Genomic DNA, 12,532 nt, shown 5'->3' on the forward strand with positions numbered 1-12,532 from the left:
TGGTAGAAGAATATTGGTGGTGATCATCAAGGTGAGGGGTGTCAGTGCTCGGGAATGGGGCACTTTCTATTTCAAGCACAGAGAGTCATCATCTAGCATTCCCAGGTCAGATACAGCACAAATTAAACCTAGACTTCCCCAACAATTCTCCTGTGCCCCAACCTTAGAAGCGAACATCCTGCTGCACCAGTATAATATTTCCATCTCCCAACTCCCAACTTAGCTATCCTGTACTTCTCTTAGTGAGTTTTTGCAGTGCCAAATTATGGACACTTGTACTATGGGCCCTTGCTTATTAAGCATTGGATTAAAATTGCTCCATTAATTGTTTTTTGTTTCTAATCTATATAGGTGGAGCTGAGACTGGATTTTACAAATTTATTTTGCTGTATAACGTTCAGCTTCTCCCTCAAGATTGGCTCTCAAGATTATATTATAAATAGACTCATTGTTTTTGACTTTGATATCTTGTATTATAATTTTAAATGTTTATATTTTTTATAGCATGAGTTAAATACATTTTCAATAGGTTACAATGGCAGAACAGCGGCACCCTGTGTTGTGTGAATCCTGCCAGATATGGGAGCTCCTGAATCCTGCCAGATATAAGAACATAAGAGCATAAGAAATAAGAAGCAGTCGGCCATACGGCCCCTCGATAAGATCATGGCTGATCATCGACATCAACTCCACTTTCCCGCCCGATCTCCATATCCCTTGATTCCCCTAGAATCCTAAAATCTATCGATCTCAGCCTTGAATATACTCAAAGACTCAGCATTCACAGCCCTCTGGGGCAGAGAATTCCAAAGATTCACAACCCTCTGAGTGAAGAAATTCCTCCTCATCTCGGTCTTAAATGGCCGACCCCTATTCCTGAGACTATGACTCCTAGTTCTAGACACTCCAGCCAGGGGAAACAACCTCTCAGCATCTACCCTGTCAATCCCCCTCAGAATCTTGTATGTTTCAATGAGATCACCTCTCATTCTTCTAAATTCCAGAGAGTATAGGTCCATTCTACAAAATCTCTCACATACGGGAACTCCTGGATGGTTTGAGCAATCAGAGTAAACACACTTTTAGGAAATGTCTCCAACTGCATTCACTGAAATTTTAAGTACTCTGCCACATGGAGGAATTTCTGGAACACATTCTCCAAGAGGTGGTTACCCAACAAGCAGATAGAGAATGATGATTGGAAGTGGATAACCATCTATTGAGATGGGAAAAGATATAGGAAGGAAGTGCAGAGATACCCGAGGGCACTGCCTTTGCAAATACGTTTTCAATACTGAATACTTTTTTTCATGGGCAATGTCTTGGGGAAGGGCAGCAGCCATGGAAAAGTGATTGCCAAAGGGGGTGGAGTTAGGTGCAGCAAAATAGCGGTCGTGGCAGATTCGATAGTAAGAGGAGTAGACATTTGCTCTGCAATACTAAACTTGAGCTCGGAATGGTGTGCTCACTCCCAAGTTTCAGGATAAGTTAAATAATAAAGCAGGGCAGAAGCCCCTGGAAATGGAGAGGGGTCAGCCAGAACTTGTGCTTCATATTAGCACCAACAATGTAGGTAAGAATAGGATTCAGGTGCTGCACAAATCAGTTGCAAGAATTGGGGTTCCATGGATGAATAAGGAGATTAGATTAAATATGATACTAAAAAATAGAACATTTAGTGCTGGTACAGCAGACTATTAAATGAAAAAGACAGGAGTGAAGGCTGGAATATTTCCTCAACACTGAATGGAGCAGATTTTGACTTTGTGCAATTATGTAAAACAAGTGACAGCGAATCGGCAGCCCGTTTTACATCTTTCCCCATTTTTATTTCCATTGAAATAATTGAACTTGCCAGAATGTGGTGATCAAAGAAGCAGCGCTAGACAGTTCAGGGCACAGGAATAGTGTAGTAAAAGAGAAGTGGGTGACCATACACAGGGGCAGTAGATGGAGAGAGGAATCACAGGTACAGGGAACCCTGGAGTTACTAGAGTTGTCAAATAGATACATGGATGGGGGACGATTTTCATCTCCTTACCACCCCTTTGCACTTAAAGACAGGGCAGTAGCAAGCAGGAGATAAAACATCTGTTCCTCCCACCGGAGGAGGGACATTAATCCTGGCAACCGGAGCTTTCATCTGAAACAGGTGGGAGCCTCATGAATAAATTCAAATCCGGATCAAGTGATGTCATTACACCTTATTGCTGGATAAACACCACTTCCTGCTCCCGCCCACCAATTATGGGCTGTACAAATCCTGAGGCAGCTATTTGAAACACTATTTAAAGGGATCCTCCGGTGCTCTTGGGTAAAACTGTATAGAACTTTTGGAGACATTTTTCTTAAAATAGCTTGTGAGTTTTTTGACAAAAGATTTGAAAGTGCTATAGGTTCTGAAGTTAAGGGGCATCTTTCGGATGAGACCTTAAACCGAGACCCACGTCTACCCTCTCAGGTGGACATAAAAGATCCTATAGCATGATTTCGAAGAATAGGAACATAAGAACATAAGAAATAGGAGCAGCATTCGGCCATTTGGCCCTTCGAGCCCGCTCCGCCATTCAGTAAGATCATGGCTGATCTTCTACCTCAACTCCACTTTCCTGCACTAGCCCCATATCCCTTGATTCCCTTAATATTCAAAAATCTATCGATCTTTGTCTTGAATATACTCAACGACTGAGCCTCCACAGCTCTCTGGGGTAGAGAATTCCAAAGATTCACCACCCTCTGAGTGAAGAAATTTCTCCTCATCTCAGTCCTAAATGGCCGACCTCTTATTCTGAGACTGTGACCCCTGGTTCTAGACTCCCCAGCCAGGGGAAACATCCTCCCTGCATCTACCCTGTCAAGCCCTGTAAGAATTTTATATGTTTCAATGAGATCACCTCTCATTCTTCTAAAATCTAGAGAATATAGGCCTAGTCTACTCAATCTCTCCTCATAGGACAATCCCCCCATCCCAGGAACCAGTCTGGTGAACCTTCGTTGCACTCCCTCTATGGCAAGTGTATCCTTCCTTAGGTAAGAAGACTAAAACTGTACACAGTACTCCAGGTGTGGTCTCACCAGGGCCCTATATAATTGCAGTAAGACGTCTTTACTCTTATACTCAAATCCTCTTGTAATAAGGGCCAACATACCATTTGCTTTCCTAATTGCTTGCTGGACCTCCATGTTAACTTTCAGTGATTCATGTACAAGGACACCCAGGTCCCCCTGAACACCAACATTTCCCAATCTCTTACGATTTAAAAAATACTCTGCTTTTCTATTTATCCTACCAAAATGGATAACTTCACATTTCTCCACATTATATTCCATTTGCCATGTTCTTGCCCACTCACTTAGCCTGTCTATATCCCCTTGAAGCCTCTTTGCATCCTCCTCACAACTTACATTCCCACCCAGCTTTGTATCATCAGCAAACTTGGATATATTACATTTGGTCTCCTCATCCAAATCATTGATGTAGCTTGTGAATAGCTGAGGCCCAAGCACTGATCCTTGCGGTATCCCACTAGTTACAGCCAGCCAATTCCTATTCTCTGTTTTCTGTCCGTTAACCAATCCTCAATCAATGCTAGTATATACCCCAATCCCATGAGCCCTAATTTTCTTTAATAACCTCTTGTGTGGCACCTTATCGAATGCCTTCTGAAAATCCAAATACACCACATCCACTGGTTCCCCCTTATCTACTATGCTAGTTACAACCTTAAAAAACTCTAACAGATTTATCAAACACGATTTCCCTTTCATAAATCCGTGTTGACTCTGCCCAATCCTATTATTATTTTCTAAGTGCCCTGTTATCATGGCCTGCTAGGGCCTTTTATACAGGGGTGGTCACTGCCGGTACTGCAGTCTAAGACCAGTTATTCCCTTAAAGGTACATACACAACAATTCCTCCCCTTTTAGATAAACAGTACATAACATTCATTTAACAACTAAATAATAACTAATTACAATTACAATTTTCTCAGTAATATATACATCAACTGAAATAGTCATTTATAAGTTCAGTCTTTGAGGAGGCTTCCTGATCCGGACTGGATAGCGCCTTTCTCGAGTATCCTGTTCTGGTGGTGGAGTCAATTCTGGCTCATTGTCATTGGTTGGTTCATCAGCTTCCAATACCCCTGCTTCTGAGGTAGACGCAATCTGTACTTTGGGCTCATTACCAGGTGCACATGCTTGTGGTACAGGTTTGGCTTGTTCCTGTGACTCTAGAATCTGGTCAGCATGGCGTCTCACGATGCTCTCTCCAACGTCCACTGTGTACATTAGTGGTCCCTGCTGTGTGCATATCGTGCCTGGCTGCCATTTTTCTGTTCGGTAGTCGCGGGCCAAGACTGGTTGCCCTATCTTGAAGCTCCTGGTTGGCTTCTCATTTATGTGCTGGAACTGCTTATCCTCAACATCTCGTCTTATGTTTGGTTTGAGCAAATCCAAGCGACATCTTAGTCTCCGGTTAAAAAACAGTACAGCTGGAGTTTGGTTGGTTACTGCATGTGTTGCATTCCGGTAAGCAAACAGGAGTTATCCACCTTGTGTTGCAGTGGTATGTCGTCATTATACATTGCCTTTATGGCCTTTTTAAAGGTCTGAACAAACCTCTCAGCCAATCCATTTGTGGCTGGATGATATGGGGCAGATGTGTAATGTTTCACCCCATTATTCTTCAGGAACCTCCGGAAATCCTCAGACACAAACTGTGGGCCATTGTCGGAACAGATCTGTTCTGGCAACCCATTCCTGGCGAAGATGGTTCTTAGGACTGCAATAGTTTTCTCCGTGGTGGTGGAGGACATTTTAATGACCTCTGGCCATTTCGAATGGGCGTCCACAGCGATTAGAAACATTGAGTCCATAAATGGACCAGCGAAATCAATGTGTACCCGTTGCCATGGAGATGAGGGCCACTCCCATGGATGTAGAGGGGCCTGTGGCGGAGCATTTTGGACCTTCTGGCATCCTAGGCAGCTCTTGGTCATGTCTTCGATGTCTCCATCGATACCTGGCCACCATACAAACGCCCTAGCTAGGTTCTTCATTTTCACTCCACCCAGATGCCCCTCGTGAAGCTCCTTTAGCACTTTATCCTGGAGTTTGGGTGGAATCACCACTCTGGATCCACACATCAAGGTTCCTCGGCACACTGACAGCTGTTCTCTTCTTTGCGAGAATGCTGGCAACAGTGGTTCGCCATGTGCTGGCCATCCCTTCACTGTTAAATCGTAGACCCGTGAGAGAGTAGGGTCATTTCTTGTCTCCCTTTCAATGGCAGAATTTGTCACCGGTAGACATTCCACTATGGTAGAGTGGAATATCTCTACTGGGTCTACTGTAGGTGCCTCTTCTATCGTTGGCAACGGTAGGCGTGATAAACCGTCAGCATTCCCATGCTGTTTTGACCCTTTGTATTCAATGTTGTATTGGTGTGCCCCTAGAAAAAGGGACCATCTCTGTAGTCTTTGTGCCGTCATAATGGGGACACCTTTTTTAGGGTTGAATATGGAGATGAGGGGTTGATGGTCAGTCAGCAAGGTAAATTTTTGTCCGTGCAGGTAATGGTTGAATTTCTTCACTCCCCATACCAGGCTGAGTGCTTCCCTGTCTATCTGGGCATAGTTACGCTCAGCTGAGTTCAATGAGCGTGACGCAAAAGCTATCGGCCGTTCCGAGCCATCAGGGAATCTATGGGACAATACCGCTCCTATGCCGTAAGGGGATGCATCGCACGCCAGTCTGATTGGTAGTGATGGGTTGTAATGAGCCAAAATTTTCTCGGATGTGATTAAGTCTTTACATTTATGGAAGGCACGTTTACAGTCTTCGTTCCATTTCCAAATCACTCCTGTCTGTAGAAGATCATTAAGAGGGTGTAGAATAGTTGATAAGTTCGGTAAAAATTTATGATAGTAATTTATTAATCCCAGGAATGACCTTAATTGTGAAACATTTTCAGGTGCTGGGGCTTTTATAACTGCTTCAATTTTTTCAGGTGACTTATGCAACCCTTCCTTATTAATTATGTGGCCACAATATGATATCTGATTTTGGAAAAATTCGCACTTGGGGCGATTTGCTCGTAGGCCCCGTTCTTTCAGCCTAGTGAGCACCTGCTCCAAATTGGCAAGGTGCTCGTTGTCGTTTTCTCCTGTTATAAGGATGTCGTCTAGGTAGCATTGAGTCCCCGGAATCCCTTGCAGGACTTGCTCCATAGCTCTTTGCCAGATAGCTGGGGCTGATGCTATTCCAAAAACCAGTCGATTGTACTGGTACAGGCCTTTGTGTGTGTTTATTGTGAGATACTTTTTAGAGGTCTCCTCAACCTCCATCTGTAGATATGCCTGTGCCAAGTCAATTTTTGTGAAACGTTTCCCTCCGGATAGTGAGGCGAAAATATCTTCTATCCTCGGAAGAGGATACTGTACCGTGTGAAGGACCGGGTTTACAGTCACCTTAAAGTCCCCACAGATGCGAATTTTTTTCTGTTCCTCAGAGTTATTTTTCAATGTTTTTTTCATGACTGGAACGGTGGGTGTTGCCCATTCGCTCCAATCTATTTTGGATAATACGCCTGCCTTTTCCAAATTCTTCAGCTCTGCCTCGACTGCTGGACGTATTGCGTATGGCACCGGTCTTGCCTTAAAAAATTTTGGAATTGCTGTATCTTCCACTTTTATTGAGGCGGTGATGCCTTTCAAGGTTCCTAGTTTCTCTTGAAACACTTCTTTGGCGTTGGCCAAGATGTCTTTTAATCGTTCAGGTATGATGTCATCATTGTTTTTTTCCTTACTGGTCACCGTCAGTGCCTGAATGGAGTGCCAGTCTAAACGTATCTTCCTTATCCATTCACGTCCCAACAACGGTGGACCACCATCTTGTAGAATGTATAAATACAACTTTTGTATTTCTTTGCCGTTGTATACCACAGGCACCCTTATTTTTCCTTTGGGGTAGACTTTCTGCCCCGTATATGTTTTTAAGATAATGGATGTGTCTTTTAGAGGTATATGCGAAAATAGCCTCTCGTAATCTCGTCGATTTATTACAGTTAGAGCTGATCCTGTATCTAGCTCCATTTTAACTGGGGACCCTGCTATTGTGAGGGTAACCCAAATGGTTTGGTAATCCTCTTTGGCAAGTACATTATGTAATTTGAGACAGCTTAGTCTCTTGTTTCCGGAGTCGCTATCGCTATTCTGGTCTTCGGAGCTATTGTCCGTCATCATTTGTACCTTCCTGTACTTTTCTTTATTGATTTTTTGTTTTCTGTCAGTGGATTTATTTTGTCCAGATTGGCATACCCGTGCAATGTGTCCAATCTTACCACATTGCCTGCATGCTTTGCCCTTGAACCAGCAGTCCCTCTGGTTATGGGTGGATCTGCCGCAGCGATAACATCTTCCGAACTCCTGTGTCATTTTATGGGTGCCGAAGTCCTGTGTCTCTTGTTGTATCTCTGCAGCTCCTTTTGCTGCTGCTTCGTATGATACAGCCATACTGAAAGCTTTGTCCAATGTTAAATCTTTTTCAGAAAGCAGTCTTTTTTGTGTTCCTTCACTTAAGAGACCGCAAACAAATTTGTCTCGAAGATAATCCGATAGTCCTGCTCCGAATTGGCAGTACTTTGATAGCTTTCTTAATTCGGTTAGGTAATCAGCGTTACTTTCATTCTTGTGTTGATTTCTCTTGAAGAACTTGAATCGTTCCGCTATCAGCAGCGGTGTTGGGTTTAAATGCTCCTGCAGGGTATCAACAATTTCTTTAAAAGTCTTGTCCTTTGGTTTGGCTGGAGTGATTAAATTTCGTAACAGCCCGTATGTCTTCGCGCCCATTAAGTTCAGAAGTACTGAAGCTTTTTTTTCATCTGTTATTCCATTTGCAGTGCAATAAACCTCTACTCTTTCCACGTATGTGGTCCAATCTTCTATTTCGCCATCAAAAGCCTCAATATTACCAGATTTAGGCATTTCAGAAAAGACAAGGCGCTTCCCGCGCTTTTTTTTTTTCTCTCTGTAGCAACGATATGGCGCTTCTCGCGCTTTCCCGCCGCTGCTACCGATAACAACGCTGTTTTACTGTGGTTTCCGTTTATTCACTGTTGGAGACTCGTTCCCGACGGAGGTCTAAACGCTGACCTGCTTGCCGCGCCGGCCGTCTCTCGAGTGCACCCTCCCAGTCCGTTATTGCTTGCCTCCGATTTCGCTGCCTGTCTCAGCTGTAGAGCCCGCCGCTGGAGCTCCAGCCTGACGCCCAGGAAGGATTAGCGCAGTACCTGTCACCAGCTTGGCCAGCTGGTGAAACCACAGTTTCTGTTACTTCCTTGAGTCTTCTGGACGCTGGAGGAATCGATGTCCTTGAGGTGCTGCCGAATTGCAGGTAAGTCCGTTTCCACTTCGTCGCCACTGTAGTGTCCGTGTGTAGATAAAGACACTGAAGACAGGAGTTGGTTCATAGGTATTTACTAAGCAAGTCTGGGGGGTGGGGGGGGGTTTCTAAAGGATATACACAATACACAGGCTTATATAGCCCAAGTGGCAATTACCGGCATTACGCACACCTGGGGCTCTTAAAGGCACATACACCATAATTGCTCTTAAAGGCACATACACCACACGAACGCTCCAGACTCTCCAGTTCAGCTTCCACAGCTGGGCGTATCGCGTATGGCACCGGTCTGGCCTTGAAAAATTTTGGGGTTGCGTTATCCTCAATCTTTATGGTTGCCTTTACTCCTTTTAGAGTCCCAAGTCCTTGTTGGAACACCTCTTCCGCGTCAGATAGAATTTGTGACAGACGTCCAGGTGCGACGTCATCATCTTTTTTGTCAGTCACAGTTAGTGCCAGAATGGAATGCCAATCCAATTGTAGTCTTCGGATCCATTCACGTCCCAATAATGGTGGTCCTCCATCTCGTAGTATATACATGTATAGTTTCTGTGTTTCCTTTCCGTTATATTCAACTGGCACCCTTATTTTTCTTCTGGGGTAGACCTTTTGCCCCATGTATGTCTTCAATACAATGGACGTGTCCTTTAAGGGTATGCGTGAAAATAGCCGCTCATAGTCTCGTCGATTCATGACAGTTAGGGCTGATCCTGTGTCCAATTCCATCTTCACTGGGGACCCTGCTATCATGAGGGTGACCCAAATGGTTCGGTGATCTTCTTTTGCGATCACGTTGTGTAACTTTAAACAACTTAGTCGCCTGCTCCCGGAGTCCTTATCACTCTCCTGATCTTCTGAACTACTATCTGTCAGTTTCTTTACTTTCCTGTACTGTTCCTTAGTAGTTCTTGTCGTGTTGGTCTTCTTTCCCGACCTGCAGACTCTTGCTATATGTCCCATTTTCCCGCATTGCCTGCATATTTTGTCTTTAAACCAGCAGTCCTTCTGCTCATGGGTTGTTCTGCCGCAGCGATAGCACTTTTCGGCTCCATACGCCATTTCGTTAGCGCTGTATTCTTGTGGTTTCTGTTGTATTTCCGCAGCTCCCCGTGCTGCTGCTTCATAGGATACTGCCACGCTGAAAGCCTGTTCTAGCGTCAGGTCCTTTTTTGAAAGTAGTCGTTCCTGGTATCCTTCACTCTGGAGCCCGCAGACAAACTTATCCCGTAAGGTGTCTGCCAGTCCTGCTCCGAACTGGCAGTGCTTCGATAACTTGCGTAGTTCCGTAAGATAGTCAGCATTGCTCTCATCTTTGTGCTGGTTTCTTTTATGGAACTTGAATCTTTCTGCTATCAGCAGTGGTGTAGGGCTTAGGTGTTCCTGTAAGATATGAACAATCTCCTCAAAACTTTTCTCCATTGGTTTAGCTGGGGTAATTAAATTCCGCAATAGGCCATACGTACTCGCACCCATCAGATTTAATAATACCGACGCCCTCTTTCCATCAGCCACCTCATTTGCCTTGCAGTACACTTCAATTTTTTCCACATACATGGTCCAATCTTCTACCTCGTTGTCGAAAGCAGTGATACTGCCACTTTTCGGCACCTTGGGCGATTTAAAATGGCGCCTCCCGCGCTTTTGCTTCTTCCCCAATGGAATAAAATGGCGCCTCCTGCGCTTTTGCTTCTTCCCCAACGGGATAAAATGGCGCCTCCCGTGCTTTTGCTTCTTCCCCTCACTGCCACGCTGCTCCTAGCGTTCTACGGGGTAATGGCGGCGACCCGCAGCTTCGGCGCATCTCGCTTTCCTTCCCCCCCGTTTAGTTTCTCTCCGCTGTCCTGTTCTCGAGCACCGACCGCGCCCTGTGCGCTCCACCCTCTCTCGTTTTCTTTTCCCGGCGATGCTGCGCGGCCCGATTTGTAGAGCCGCTCGATCGAGCTTGAGCCCGCCGCAGTCCGGAAGGGTCAGCGCGCTACCTGCTACCAGCACGATTCATTGGAACCACAGTCTCTCCCGCAATTCTCCAAACACCGATGGATTCTTTGGGCGGTTGCCCTCGGTCGACGCACGTTGCTCAGACTACAACCTTCCAGGACCTTCCTTTCAGGCGAGATCCCCGTGAGATGATGCCACACTGCAGGTGAGTTCGAACTTACTCGTCACCACTGTAAAGTCCGCGCCTCAATAATACACGGACTTCGGGAGAACAGTTTAACAGGTACTTTACTGAACAAGAGGCAGCTTGAAACTGAAACTACAGAAGCCTGCTAGGGCCTTTTATACAGGGGTGGTCACTGCCGGTACTGCAGTCTAAGACCAGTTATTCCCTTAAAGGTACATACACAACAATGTCCTTAATAATAGATTCTACCATTTTCCCTACTACTGATGTCAGGCTAACTGGTCTGTAGTTCCCTGTTTTCTCTCTCCCTCCTTTCTTAAATAGTGAGGTTACATTTGCTACCTTCCAATCCATAGGAACCGTTTTAGAATCTATGGAATTTTGGAAAAAGGCAACCAATGCATCCACTATCTCTATAGCCATCTCTTTCAAAACCCTAGGATCTAGGCCATCAGGTCCAGGGGATTTATTGGCTTTCAGTCCCATTAATTTCTCCAGTACTATTTTTTTTACTAAAACCAATTTCTTTCAGTTCCTCATTCTCGCTAGAACCTTGGTTCTCCACTATTTCCGGAAAGTTTTTTGTGTCTACTTCTGTGAAGACAGACACAAACGGCAGGATATTCCCTGTGGAGGTGGGATGGCGGCGGGAGAGCTGGTTGGTGGCTTCCGGTCCTGCCCCCGTCTGCAGCCGCTCTCTGAAAATGATTTCCCATAGATTGACCTTGTTAAACCCGCCCTGCAGGGTTCCCGGCCAATTAACAGGAAGCAGGTCTGATGACGTCATTTGATGACGCATCATCAGCCGGTTTCCTTAAAGGGACCATGGCCACATTGATTTTGACAATTGTGCTGTCAGTGTTCTGCAGCATTGAGGTGCTGCAAACACTGACAAGCACTGCACAGAGGTGCATGGCTGCACCCACGCTCATGCATGACTCCCTCCATATGTTTATGCAGGGAGCCACAGTACACAGGGAGATTCACTTCCCTTCCCATGGGCGGAAGAGACCTCCCCAGGAGATCAACGTAGTCTGGTTGCACATTGCACAGGAGAACACAAGCAGGGATGTTGTCAGGAGTGCCTGGCTGCAGTGGCGCAAACCTTTCAATGATCTGAGCAGATCACGAAACGTTACTGCAAAGTCACACTCAAACTCACCCTGCTGTGCCACTCATCACATACCCATTACTCTGCCTTCCCTACCTACTCCTGCACATCCTTACTCACACCAACTGACCTTGCACCTCCACCCATCCCTCTCTATCTACATTATCACTTCCCCATCTCACTAGCCACCCCTCACACTCACCCTTATCCTTCTGCAAGCATACCAACTAACACCACACAATGGTAGGCACTTGAGTGGTTTAGCCAATGTTCATGTGAAGTTTCTGTTGATGTGTTGTCAAACATTGAAATCTATTTTCTCAACACTTCCCCTTATTGGACAGACCTGTGCGCACCTTGAGAAGTGTTCTTAGTGAGTTCCAGTGAATGTTGAGACGTAACTCCCCGCCCCCCCACCACCCCCTGCTATAGTGATGAGTGTGAAAGGAGTGGCTTGGACATTAAAGGGATGCTTTATGGTGCTGGTGTGGGATTGTGTCAGCCTGGCGCCTCATGTGGCAGCCAGGGTCTAAAGCGTCAAGTGAAGTAAATCTGGCCATGGTGATGCCATCGCTGGCCTCCCGGGCAGCAATGTTGTCAGGTGCTGATGCCCTGTGTCCTGTGCAGCATCAGGTGATGGCGGCGAACGTTGGTGATGTTGGTGTGCCTGGTGATGTTGGTGATGGGGATGATCATGGAAGGATTCAGAGGACCAAGGTGAGATTTTTTCAAGGGCACCGATGTTGCTGGAATAGATGGCAGCTGCAGTTGAGATGACAGAAGCAATCTGTCAGTGGTGAGAGAGGTTGTTCCAATGAGGTGCCACTGGATAGAGAGTTGCCTCTAAATACTTGCAAGCTACAGAAAGCTCTGTATGTCTTACAAATGC

The 12,532-nt window shown here is 45.6% G+C and overlaps 1 protein-coding gene across 5 annotated transcripts in view; it reads right to left on the reverse strand.

The window, feature by feature from the left end:
• LOC147110292 (sodium/myo-inositol cotransporter 2-like) overlaps window positions 1-12,532 on the reverse strand; it is a 126,600-nt gene that overhangs the window by 54,612 nt on the left and 59,456 nt on the right. The gene's annotated exons all lie outside the window — the stretch shown is intronic.

The sequence above is a fragment of the Somniosus microcephalus genome, chromosome 11 (genome assembly GCF_052327205.1).
Source record: "Somniosus microcephalus isolate GS21.2 chromosome 11, FLI_Smic_1.0, whole genome shotgun sequence".
Lineage (NCBI taxonomy): Eukaryota > Metazoa > Chordata > Chondrichthyes > Squaliformes > Somniosidae > Somniosus > Somniosus microcephalus.